Raw genomic sequence first — 13,726 nt, 5'->3', positions numbered from 1 at the left:
TGTAGAAGGTGCTGGACTGCTGCCTGGTATGCAGTCAGCATTATGTGCTGAGCACAGCACCCATTTATGTACTCAGATCTCCTCTGTGCACATGTACAGCACCCATTCATGTACTCAGATCTCCTCTGTGCACATGTACAGCACCCATTCATGTACTCAGATCTCCTCTGTGCACATGTACAGCACCCATTCATGTACTCAGATCTCCTCTGTGCACATGTACAGCACCCATTCATGTACTCAGATCTCCTCTGTGCACATGTACAGCACCCATTCATGTACTCAGATCTCCTCTGTGCACATGTACAGCACCCATTCATGTACTCAGATCTCCTCTGTGCACATGTACAGCACCCATTCATGTACTCAGATCTCCTCTGTGCACATGTACAGCACCCATTCATGTACTCAGATCTCCTCTGTGCACATGTACAGCACCCATTCATTTATCAGATCTCCTCTGTGCACATGCACAGCACCCATTCATGTACTCAGATCTCCTCTGTGCACGTGCCTTGTACCAGGTATATGCTTGTCTCTAGCAGTGCAAAAACAGCAAGTCAGTGGTTTCAGGGACAGCTCAAGACAGCGACTATAATGACACACTGTACCCTGGGAGCACTGAGAAAAGACATAGCAAAGGACGTCTGTTTCCCAAGTGGTGTAATTCCACTTTCCTGTGACTTTAGATGGGGATAATTAGAGAGATGTACCCTGCAGGGATAGTCTAGGGATGAATTAAATGCAAAGATGTGGTCTTAAATGAGAAAAAGAAATCCGAGCAAGTATTCTTAAGAAGGATGTATTTCTAAAACTCCGTGCAGTAAACTATCTGCTTGTGATTAAAAGTAAGCCATTAGATTAGAGAGCATGTTTTCCCATGTGGTCCACAGGTCTGTTCCACCCTCAGGCTCCACCTCCCGTCTTTCCTTTTCTCCTCTGTACCCCAAAGAGCTAGATTCTTGTCTTTTACTTATTTTGAGTTTTTTCACATGAAATGACCCCATTGTTGTTATAAAATTTGGAAAAATAGATACGATGAAATATTCTTTAACTATCTTAATTTTAAATCAAATTAATCTGACAGGACTTTAAAATTCTAAGCTTTTGTAATAGAAATTTTTTGTAAAGATTTGTTTTTATTATTTTTAATTATGTGTGTGGGAGTGAGTAGGTCTATGTACTTGAGCACAGGTGCCCACAGATGCCAGGATCCCCTGGAGATGGTGTTATATACAGTCATGAGCTTTCTGACATCGATGCTGGGAACTGAACTCTGGAAGAGCAATACATGCTCTTAGCCACAGAACCATCTCTCCAGTGCCTTGTAATGTGAATTCTTACAAAAGCTTCTCACACAATGATACTGTACTCACAATTTTGTCCTAAATCACACATATTTCCATTTCCATTTCCATTTGAAAATGTCCCATGCTGGAGTTTTCATTTGTCCTGTGTGACATGATGGACATTGTATTTAGTTCAACTTTTTCTTCTTGTTTGTTTGGTTTTTTTTTTTCTTATTGGCTGCAAAAGTTAGAAGCATACAGGAATATACCCAGAACAAGGGCCCATCCACGCACTTGCAATGCCAGCCGTAGTAACACTAGCTGTATAGCCTTTTAATCCTCTAAAGTTTTCCATGGTCACTGCATCCCTAGCAATGCACTACCAAAGGCAGGAAGTAAGCCTCCGAGTAGCTACAATAACATGTGGCTGTGTACTCTAGTAGCCATATCACCCACACACAGCCAGCTATGGGCCTCAGCTGACAGAGAGCAAAACAGAAGACACTGAACCCTCTGCAGTGTGATACCCCCATCCCCACCACCACCACCACTGCCACACCACCCCCACCACCACCACACCACCGCCACCACCACCACCACCACCACCACCACCCCGACCACCACCACCACCACCACCGCCACCACCCCGGACCACCACCACCCCAACCACCACCACCACCACCACCCCGGACCACCACCACCACTACCACCACCACCACCACCTCCACCCCCACCACCCCCACCCCCACCTGGACCACCCCCACCACCACCACCATCACCACCACCACCACCACCCCGACCACCACCACCACCACCACCACCCTGACCCCGACCCTCAGGATTCCTGGACATTGGAGCTCAGCTGGAAAGGCCTCGGGACTGTGGGGGCATGCAGTAGAAGAGAGGTCAATGAGAAACAAGAATGTAATGTAATGTCACCATTACACCTGTCATATTTAAGCTTTAAAACAGTTATTACTAGTTTATTTCACATCTCTATGTAGTTTGTTGCTAATATTTTAAATATAAGAGAACTTATTTTGTTTTCTTCTCTGGAGACTTTTATTAGTTTATATATGTAGTTCTATACCCACAGTCCTGTCTTCTTCCCCTAGATTTTGGCTGCATGATTTGTTTGTTAAACTAGCCAAGCTGTGAGATTTTAAGAGAAGGGCTGAGGAATCTCTGATACAGTACACCATGTAAGCCTAAAGCTAAAGATTTAGAGGATTCTTGGTCCAGGTGTGAACCCTTGCAGAGGGGTTAACTGTATCACCAAACTTCTGTAACTTTTCACTTCCATAAACTAAGTTCATGTAAAACATTATCTGTAGCCAGGTGTCATGGTGCACCTGTAATCCCAGCAGCCAGGAGGTTGAAGCAGGAGGATCAGAAAATTCGGATTATTCTCCACTACATAGGAGTTCAAGGCCAGTCTGAGCTGAGTGAAGCCCTGTTTCAACCCCATCCACCCAAAAAAAAGAAAACTTTGAGTTTAAATCAGACTTCTTTAAAAGAAAATGATGTCCTTTTTATGTTTCTATGTATGCTGAAATGTATTTTAAGACCTCTGAAGCCAGAGGCCTTAATGGGCCCAGAGGGTGCTCCTGGAATTCCTAACATCCACAACAGCACATGCTGCTCTAATGAGAGGTTACATCTGAGCTCAGATCAGAAAAACCAACCACTTAACTCTAACTGCACCTGGAGCTCATCAGAGATGCACAAGTGAGCAAAATGTTCCTTTTCCAGATTCCAAGGCACAGCCTGCACTGCCCTGCAAACTGGGTTTGGGAACGTTTGTGCCTGTGTGGTTATGCAACCTCAGGATTAGTCGATTCATAGTCTCCAGGAGAATTTCTAAAGTTCGTGGACCTAACTCCACCGAACAATGCAGCTTATATTACAGAGATCAAGGAAGTGGCCGTGACACCCGGGAAGGCTTTAGAGGTCAGGAGATCTTCGAACCACACAGAAGGTTGCTAACAACACTGAATCCCCGTAGGACAGGAAGAAACATGGACATGGCCAATCCCAGAAATCTCAAGCTGAGGAACCTCTTAGGGTTGAGAAGTCATAAACTTCTCTTATAGTTTCTAACACATGCTCTGAATCACTTCAAGTGTTGGACATTCCACAATAACTTCTTGCCTAAACAAACAAAAGAAGAACAGAGCTGTTTCTTAGGGGATAAGTGAACATTTTCAGCTGCACAGAATTGTAGATGACACCACAAAGGACTTGTAAATACTGGGTTTAGCTCACTAGATAGGTTGAATGACCACAATAACCATCAAGGAGTTGGTCTTCAAAGAAGTTTTTCATGTTATACCGAGTTGAATCTAATTCATGGCATCTTCCCAGAATATGAGCAAGTGTGTGCAGCTCAAAGATAAGGGAAGTCTTGTTTGATTTAACCAAACTAGGTAGAGCAACACCTCCATAAACTGTAGGCTTTATGTATAAGCTATCAAAAATAATTTCCTTTCTGGTTCTAGAGAATACTTTGGTTAATCTCTTGAATGGAAATACTTCTACTCTGTGTGTAAGAGTTCACACTTCTTTTTACCTTCAAAAGGCACAACTTATGAGTTATGAAAATTTTTAGAAGTGTAGAATTCCAATTATTAGTGATTTAGTTTGTTTTATTATACAGATTTATTTTGATTTCATGTATATGTGCACCATTGTGAGTAGAGTTAAGGATGGTTGCTAGCCACTAAATGGGTGCTAAGAACTGAACCCTGGTCTTCTGCAAGATCAGTCAGTGTTCCTAACTCCTGAGCCATTGCTTCAGCCCCACAGTCATTTCATTTTAGTAATGAAATCAAGCAAGGTAAAGAAGGGGGAGGGGGTTCCTAGAGAGTGTACATAAAATAACAAAATATTTCTCTGCAATGAATTTAAAAGTAGTTTATAAGTTCATGAACATCTTTTAAATTGTAAAATGTAGCTAGGTAAGAATTAATTTTGATGACCAGCGCAGGATCTTGCAAAATATTCAATAAACAGACATAGCACCAAAAATACAAACCCTACATTAAAGATGTAGGTTGGCAAATGATCTCTAAGGGCCAGGTGGTAAATATACTAGGTTTCTATAGCTTTCCAACCTGTACTGCAGCTTCTCAGGATGCAAGAGCACAATAGAGTCCATACATGAATGAGCAGGGCTGCATCCCAGGGAGACTTGATTTATATATAGGTAAGGGGTTAATTTCATTCCACTTTCACACATGTTGAAATGCTTTTATTTTTCAACATCAGAAATATAATGGTTCAGGCTGGAGCAATAGCTCAGCAGTTAAGAGTACTTGTTGCTCTTACAGAAAACCCAGGTTCGATTCCCAGCACTCACATGATGACTCACAGCCATCCCTAACTCCAGTTCCAGGGGCTCCAGTGCCACCCTCTGGCCTTCTTAGGCACCAAGCATGCACATGGTGCACAGACATACTTGTAGGCAAGACATTCACACATTAATAAAAATGAATATATCTGCCGAGCGGTGGTGGTGCACGCCTGTAATCCCAGCACTTGGGAGGCAGAGGCAGGCGGATCTCTGTGAGTTCGAGGCCAGCCTGGCTACAGAGAAGCCCTGTCTTGAAAAACCAAAAAAAAAAAAAAAAGAATAAATTTAATTTTTAATAAAATCTTTTTTAAAGTCAATTTTTAAAATGTAAAGGTTCACAGCCTAACCAAAAATGCTCTGTTTGCTCATGAGCCCGTGTGCCAGTGCCTGTTTTCAGGCCTTGTGCTAATAATAGACTTCAGTAGGCTAAGGTTTGATTCACAGGACTCCTCACTCTGACCTTTGTGATGGTCTCATCACTTCCAAACCTGGCCAAACTTCTCCAAACCTTGAGAAATGATAAGTAACAGTGTACCTCATACAATAAGCATGCTCATGAAGTAGCAGTGAGGTATTTTGTTATTCTCATTCTGTACCCAGGCAGTGTATGAGCTTTGGAAAGTTCCCCAGTTCCCTTTGCGGATGTAGAAATATTTTAAGGTGAAATCTGATCATTTTTTCATTTTCTTAAAAAAAGAAAGCAGTGTGTATTTTGAGTACAAGACTGTCTTTTGTTTGTTTGTTTGTTTGTTTGTTTTTGTTTTTCCTGATTTTGGAGAAAGTGTTTCCCTGTATAGTCCTGGCTGTTCTGGAACTCGTTCTGTAGACCAGGCTAGCCTCAAGCTCAGAGACCCACCTACCTCAGCCTCCTGAGAGCTGGGATTAAAGGCATGCGCCACCACCACCCGGCTCAAGGCTGTCTTAGATTTCCAGCCAATTGTCTGTTTTGTGAACTGGACTATAACTCCTATTCAGTTGCCGCTCTTTCCAACTGCGTTCATGTAACACATTTGTTCACACACATCCAGAGAAAGAACAGAGCCCTTATTGCCTCAGTCACAATTTAAAAACTCAAAAAACAGACATAGGCAGGAACGGCTCTGTGTTAACAACATTGTCAAATGTGTCAGGTAGGCTCTGTATGCACACACATGTTAAAGCTGGTTTGGTTTTGTTTGTGGTGCTGGGGACTTTGAAGTCTGTTTAAAAGAGCAAATGAACAATTTTGAATGAATTATTTGAGAATGTCATTCATATACACAATGAATTTTTCACCCCTCCCCCAGTCCTCCTGGATCCTACACACACACTCCACACCTTTTTTGGGTGTGTCCCTCTTATACATTAAAGTTGCTAATGGAACCAGAACTTCCTTTCTAGAATTGTTTGGGTAAGAAGCTTCCGACACCATTAAAATAAGCCCAGACTTTGACCCCATAACTTTCTTAGTAATCTCACATTAGAAAAGAATGCAAACTAAAACAATTTTAAAAACACTAAAAAAGAAAAAAAGATACTCAAATGCTTATGTTTTAAAATACATTTTAATTAAAATGGAATTACATCGCTTTCCTTTCCTCCCTCCAACCTCTCCCATGTCCCCTTCTCAAATTGATAACCTCTTTTTATTTGATTATTATTGTTACATATGTATACATATGCACAAGTACATAAATATTACCTGCTGATCTATTTTTGTTGTTTGTGTGTATATGGTCTCAGGGATGACCATTTTATATTGAATAGTTAATAGAGGCCCATCCCTGGGGACAGTTACTTCCCCCTCCCTGTAGTCATTAGTTGCCTGAAGTTTTTGTGTAGGGTAGCCCCATGAAATTTCCCACCTTCACATCAGCATGCCTTTTGATCTTACAGTTGCACCTGTCTAGTTCATGTAGCCATTTCGAGGAGAGACTGATTCATAGCAGACTTCCTGGTGTTCTGTCCCATCTTCCAAGATGTTCTCTGAGCCCTAGATACAGGAGCTTTGACGTAGATGTACCCACTGAGGCTAGGATCCCCACAATCCATTGATCTCTACATTGTGTCCAATTGTGGTTCTCTGTAATGGTCCCATTGGGTGTAAAGAGAAACTTCTTTATGGCAACCACACTTACAGCCAGAGTTTTCACAGCTCTAGTTCCCCGCACACGGACCACTCTGCTCCTCCATCTTTCACACCTCTCCATCACATGTTCCTTCATTGTAGAGGTACTGGAAGCTGCGGTGTGTCACACAGTACACCCTTTTGTCCAAACAGCTTTCCTTACAAATGTTCATTGCAATGAGTCATTGGTCTGGTTCAAGGCCTCTGACTTCTGCTGTGCCATCAATACTGGGCCCTCTCTGAGACTCCTCTCAGATATCCTGCTGTTGCCTGAGTCATGGAGGTCCTGTGGCTGTGGTTTGGCAGGACCAGCCCCTTCACCCACTCCAGCAGCTCATCAGCGGGGTAGGTGTTGGGGTGGGTCAACTCAAGGCCCTGCCTCTAGGCCTGGGTGGTGGCTGAGTTGAACAGCCAGGATCTCTGCCAGACCTCCCTCCTCCTCAGCAAAGGGTCAAGGCCAACTCTCTTGTGCCCACATTACTGCTGGCACTGCAGGTCAGTGAGGGGCATGGCCAGCGCTCCTGAGTGGGGTGGCCAGCGAGGGGCATGGCCAGCGCTCCTGAGTGGGGTGGCCAGCGAGGGGCATGGCCAGCGCTCCTGAGTGCGGTGGCCAGCGAGGGGCATGGCCAGCGCTCCTGAGTGGGGTGGCCAGCGAGGGGCATGGCCAGCGCTCCTGAGTGGGGTGGCCAGTGAGGGGCATGGCCAGCGCTCCTGAGTGGGGTGGCCAGTGAGGGGCATGGCCAGCGCTCCTGAGTGGGGTGGTCAGTGAGGGGCATGGCCAGCTCCCCTGCCTGTGGCTGCTGTCAAGAGGTGGGACTAGCTATCCAGCACCCAGGTCTCTCTCAGCCACTGAGGGGCAGGACCAGTAGGACATCAACACGGCTTCAGGGGGCAGCCACATGGACATCCACTTGGCCTTTGGTGGTAACATGGGCCTCAGACATCAACACAGACCCCTGCTACAGTGGGTCCATGGACCAAATGTTTATTTTTATGGAGATACAGTAAAGTAAAATCTAACAAGCCTATAAGATGATCAGTCTTTTAAAGATTTTATATAGGAAATAGGAATGTTGTCATCTCCTATAAGCAAGAGAAGAATTTAAATTCTTTATATAGAATGTCATCTTTACAATATAAGGAAAATGCACAAAAATATTGAAAGAGATATGGTTTTTATATGATATAACACAGTGCAGTGTTAAAAATCAAGGCCTGACTTAGTTTCCTCACAGGTCCTTCTGTCATTATTTTTCTCCACCTTAATTAGTCTCCTGTCTTCTGTTCATTTTTTAATTGATAGTGGTTAGTTTCTTTTGATCTATTGTATGTATTAAATGTGTGCACATCCTCCTAAGGAATGTATTCTCAACTGAGATAAATTTTGTAGACACGATCAGTACCTATCAGGATATCCCTGTAAAAGTTCAGGACAGGGAGAAATGCTCACTGACTAATTAAAATCCCCGCTTTGGGAAGAGATGCCAGGGAATTAAGAACTAAATCGGTTGTGTTTAGAAGCAAAGTCTTCATGGGAACATGAAGGAAATGTTTCCAAGTCTGACATGAGGTGAGACCCTGGCAAGGCTTCTATATTAAGCAGACACGGGATCTGTATTAACCGGCTACCAACCCAGTGAGGTGGAGTGCAGGTGGTGGTCCAGATGCGTGGACGGCATGAGATGGCATGCGTGGACGGCATGAGATGGCATGCGTAGACGGCATGAGATGGCATGCGTGGACGGCATGAGATGGCATGCGTGGTAGGGAACTTAACTAATCTGGTGCCAGTGTAGAGTCCATATGTGGAGCTGCCAAAGGGGAGCGTGGGTGAATGCTTGCTGTGAGAGCTATGATATGTTGTGCTAATCAATTTAAGATGTGAGATGTGATGACATAAAGGTAAGATGATCTACATACCCAACACAGGCTGGACTGAAGGGTGAGTAGAGGTACCCAGTAGACTACAATGGAGAGAGCACCCTGCAAAGCCTAGGAGATACATGCACATAAACAGCATGTCATGGTCAAGGACATTCAGTATGTTTTCATTGTAATTCAGGGGTGAAATGGCAGGTTATGCTAAAGAGATGGCTCTTAAGATGGGTTGGCCAAATTTTGAGGTATAAATATTCCTGCCATAGCTGGCTTCAAGCTGTCAATGTCTTAACAACCTTCTAGAAATCTCTGGCTACTCAGAGACTGGTTTTCATAATCAATTATAAGCCAACTCTAGTTTACCAGTGTTTGGAGGAGTTCCGTCCTCAAGAGCCTGCTGGTCGTCTGGATATGCCCCTGTGTGTAGCAGGTGGCTTTGGGCAGCTGTTGAGTTATGTGAGCAGAGGAGTGTCACAGTCACAGACAGTCAGCAGCGATGTTTCTGGGAGAGTTGAGGAGAAAGACGGAGGAGATGAAGCACACAACAGGAGAGTGGTTTGTACACTGCTGCATATCCTAAGCTGGACAGACGCCGTGCTGAGCACAGGAGACCGATTGCTTGAGGAATAACAGCTGGGAGTTGTGAACATCACTGAAGCTGTTTGAGGACTCTGGGTTCTAAACAAAGTGGGCAAGTTTGGGAAGGGGTCAAAACTAAGCTACTAATTGACAGAGTTCGTCTCCTTTCTGTGGCTTTTCCTTGAAAGCAAATATAGCCATAGCGGTGCAGGGTGGGTGCAGGGTGGCCTGTCGTTTTTTTGGCCCAGGACACCAGCACTGCTAAGGAATGAAGAGAGAACCCTGGAAAGAGGAAAGCCATGAAATTAATTATAATTTCTGTGCCACGCGTGTGCACAGAAAGACTGCGAGTGCCTTGCATGTCAAACTTGAACGGAGCTGTCTCTCACTGGGTGTGAGAGTCTTCTGTATGACTCTGAACAAACGGACTCCCCCAAATCAGCACTCCTCAGAATTCACTCTCTATAACATAGCATTGACAGTGTTGCATGGTATAATGTAATAGATCAAAAAATCACCTCAGAGATTGTTAAGTCAAAAACAAACAAAAAAAAAGAAAGAAAGAAAGAAAGCTACTTATTTTGAAGTAAAAGACAACTCCAACCCACAGTGATCCAGATGTTGGCTTTATCAGACATAAACCTTAAAGCAGCCATCAGAATGAAGGATTTGATAGATACAATTAAGATTCTGAAGTGACTGGTTTTTAATTAATCCTGGGTGGGCCTAATTTCATCAAATAAAAGCCATGAGAAGCTCAGAACCTTAGTGAAGTGAGACCTAAGAGTCTGCCTACCTTTCGGAGCCCCCCACCCCACCCCCTGTGACCCTGTGAGTAGGGCAGTAGGCAGTGAGCTCACTGCAGGAGCCACACAGACCTGGAAGGGGTGCTAGCGGCAGGCAGCCCACGGGAGGCCGCAACCTTCCTCATCAGGCCGCCACTGGAGCAGTCGGAACTCGGTCTTCCCCACGTCTACCTTCCCAGTGAGGAGGGAGTCCTGCTGACACCTTATCTCAATCTTGTGACACTGAGCAGTGGACACAGCCAATCCTGCTGCCTCCAGACCTGCAGACTAAGGTGTATTAGTTAGACTTCTAGATGCTGTGTAACTTGTCACTTGTCTATAGAAATGTACTAAAATGTCATAGAAGGAAGACATTTATGTGGAAGTCAACTGGAAGATATTGATTAGAATTCATCCAATCTGAAGAAGAAAAAGAAAAAAGACTCAAAGTGATTAGAATCCCAGAAACTTCTGGGAAATTTTCAAAATGTGCAACATATGAGTAATTGTAATTCCTAATGAGCAGAGAGGGTAAAAGGACACAAAGCATTAGTCCTAGAAGACATCCCAAATGTTGTAAAAGATGGAGATTTGTAGGTCTAGTAGGTCAGAAAAACTCCAAACACAACCAGACACATAATGAAACTACTAGAAACCACCATGTCAGAGCATGTAAAAAGCAGCCACAGAAAAACAGCACACAGTGACAAGGACAGCGAGGATCTCCACAGCACGGTGACAAGGACAGCGAGGCTCTCCACCGGCCCCACTCTATAAGAGGCCAGAGATGGAATCTCAGCTTTAACCTGCTAAGAGCTCTGGTATGGTAGAAGTCTGTAGGTTAAAATCAACAGATTTGATTATTATGGGAAGGAGACTCTTGTTTGACTCTGGGCGTGGAGGTGACAGTTGCCCATGACAGAAAACTGAGTGGGAGAGTTGATTTTGAGAAAAAAGATGGTGTGCCTGGAAACATTAAAAAACAAACAAACAAACAAAAAACCAACCTAAAAACTCTTGGGCTACCTTGAGGTGTAGGTTGCTTTGGAGTGCAGGAGAAAGAATATATGGAGGAGAATTCACACTTGAAACATGGAATCCCAGGTTCCACTCCTAAGAAAATGAAGAAATACCAGTTTCTTCATTTCTCAGCACTTCCAGTTTCTCTTCTGCCAAATTAAAAAGTTATTTTGGATAATCCACACCTAAAAAATGTAGAAAGTAGCTAGTAACAGGCTCTGCTCTCTGCAATTATGGCTTCCTTCCCTCTGTCTTCTTAACTGAACTCCAGGCTGTCTAGTTGGGGTTTCCATTACTTTGATAATACACAGAAAAAAAGCAACTCAGTGAGACAAGGTCTGTTGCGGCCTCTGGCTGATGGGAGTCAGGACCGGAGCTTGAGGCAGGAACCTGGAGGCAGGGACTGAAGCAGAAGCCGTGGAGAAACACTGCGGACTGACTTGCTCCTCCTGGCTTGCTCAGTGTGTTCTCTTATACACCCAGTACCACCTGCCCATGAGTAGCAGTATCCACAGTGGGCTAGGTCCTCCCACATCAATTATTGATCAATTATTAAAAATGCCTCAAAGGCTCACCCACAGACCAGTCTTATGGAGGCATTTTCTCAGTTGAGGTTCCCTCCTCTTGGGGGAGTCTAGCTTCTGTCAAGTTAAGGAAAAACTAGGCAGCACAGATGGACATATAGAACAGGCATGCTCATGTGTGTGAGTCTAGAGTGCAGCATAGAGTCTCCAGAGCAGTGATTCTTGGGTCATGACCCCTCTGGCAAACCTCTATCTCCAAAAATATTTATATTACAGTTCATAACAGTAGCAAAATTACAGTTATGAAGTAGCAACAAAAACAATTTCATGGTTGGGGGGTCACCACAACTTGAGGAACTGTATTAAAGGGTCACAGCGTTAGGAAAGTTGAGAACTACTGCTCTAGAGATTCAAATTTGGCCTATCATCAAAGTCTGGGCAGCACTGGGCTGTCTAACAAATCCCCAAGTGAATGCTAAGAGAATAAGACCTTTGGTCCACAGTGCTACTTAAAGGACAACATGCTGTGAGGTTGTAGAGACCCCTGTAGGTGTTCGAGCCTGTTGACCGGAGGCATGCAAGGGCTGCTGGTCTAGAGACAGTATGCTATGAGGGTGTAGAGAACCCCTGTAGGTGTTCGAGCCTGTTGACCGGAGGCATGCAAGGGCTGCTGGTCTAGAGGCAGTATGCTATGAGGATGTAGAGAACCCCTGTAGATGCTTGAGCCTGTTGACAGGATACATGCAAGGGCTGCTGGTCTAGAAACATTCTGAAACCCCACCAAACAAATGCTAGGCCTTCCTTGATTCTTAGTCCCCATATTCTGTTAGGAAGGGGTTCTCCGTGGCTAGTAGCTTCAGGCCCTTGGCTCTAGCTTCCGCACCATCCATCTTTTTCTATGAAAGTCATCTCTCTGTGTCATTTTCTTAACTTGCTTTCTGCTTGCAGAATTTTGAAAGTCTGAAGACCCTTCATTTTATATTCTGTCTCTTTGAGTCTAAGGTGGCAATATTCCTGACAATATAATCCTTTAACCAACTTTGTGGATCACTCATTGATTTTATTGAGGATCACTATATCAGGAAATTAAACCCAGAAATCTCTCCTAGATAAGCCCTTCTGAAATTCTAGACTCTACTGACTGTGTGAAGGATATTGCACTTAAGTGTCTGAGACGGCAATATCAATATGCCTGTGGCCTTAACAAGGAGTAGTATAGGCACACTTGTATTATCTCTAGACCACTTTTCCTTGCCATGTCCTACTTTTTTGGTTTTTTGAGACAGGATTTTTCTGTGTAGTTTTGTGCCTTTCCTGGAACTCATTCTGTAGCCCAGGCTGGCCTCGAACTCACAGAGATCCACCTGGCTCTGCCTCCCGAGTGCTGGGATTAAAGGTGTGCGCCACCACCGCCCAGCTGCCATGTCCTACTTTTGATTTTAGCCTGGAAGCCATTACTTTGTTTAGTGTCATTTTCCATTTGATAAAGCTGGAGCTTTCTTAACTAGCCAATTCTGGCCTTCTTTTATCTGACAACCGTTCCTTAGTCTTATGCATCCCTCCTGGATTTCAGCACAAGCCAGAGGTAGAAACTAGGAGGCTCTTCAGCACTGTCTGGAAACCTTAGCCATCCCTTGGCTTATTAAGCCCATTTGCTACTTTCTGTGACACTGTAGGTGACAGTGCTGCTGGCCTTGGTGACGCTGCTCAGCAGCCAGCCCTTTTCCACTTTCCTCAGTCCCAGCCTCAGCTAGCCTGTCAGGTTCCTGCTCATCTTCTCTTAGGAATCTCTTAAGAATACTTTCTTATGTCTGTACAGATTTTATTCGTCCTTTCTCCAGATCCCCTCCTCCATCTTAGGCTTCTGTTACAAGAGCACCCATTATAAATAACAAAATCTCTCTTCTTTGGCTATTGCTATCTAGCAAATTATCATAAAACTTGACTACCTAAAATAATAAGCCTTATATCTCAAAGGGTTTTTTTAGTCGGGAATTTCAGGACTAGATAAATAGTTATAACACAGGGTCTGAAAAGACTGTAAATAAGACTTCAACAAGAGCTGAAGTATAGTAACCATCTGAAGGCTTGACTGGGCTGCAGAATTGACATCCAAAATGACGTACTCACATGGTTCATGGTAGGAAGTTTCAGATACTCACTTCAAGGATCTCTCTATAGAGTTGCTTGTG

General features: G+C 44.1%; 1 protein-coding gene across 1 annotated transcript in view; it reads left to right on the top strand.

The window, feature by feature from the left end:
• Positions 1–13,726, top strand: part of Vps13b (vacuolar protein sorting 13 homolog B) — a 601,468-nt gene that overhangs the window by 514,799 nt on the left and 72,943 nt on the right. The gene's annotated exons all lie outside the window — the stretch shown is intronic.

This window comes from Peromyscus eremicus, chromosome 20, assembly GCF_949786415.1.
Source record: "Peromyscus eremicus chromosome 20, PerEre_H2_v1, whole genome shotgun sequence".
Lineage (NCBI taxonomy): Eukaryota > Metazoa > Chordata > Mammalia > Rodentia > Cricetidae > Peromyscus > Peromyscus eremicus.
Note: the sequence above shows the minus strand (reverse complement) of the source record. Positions and strands in the feature narration are given on the sequence as shown.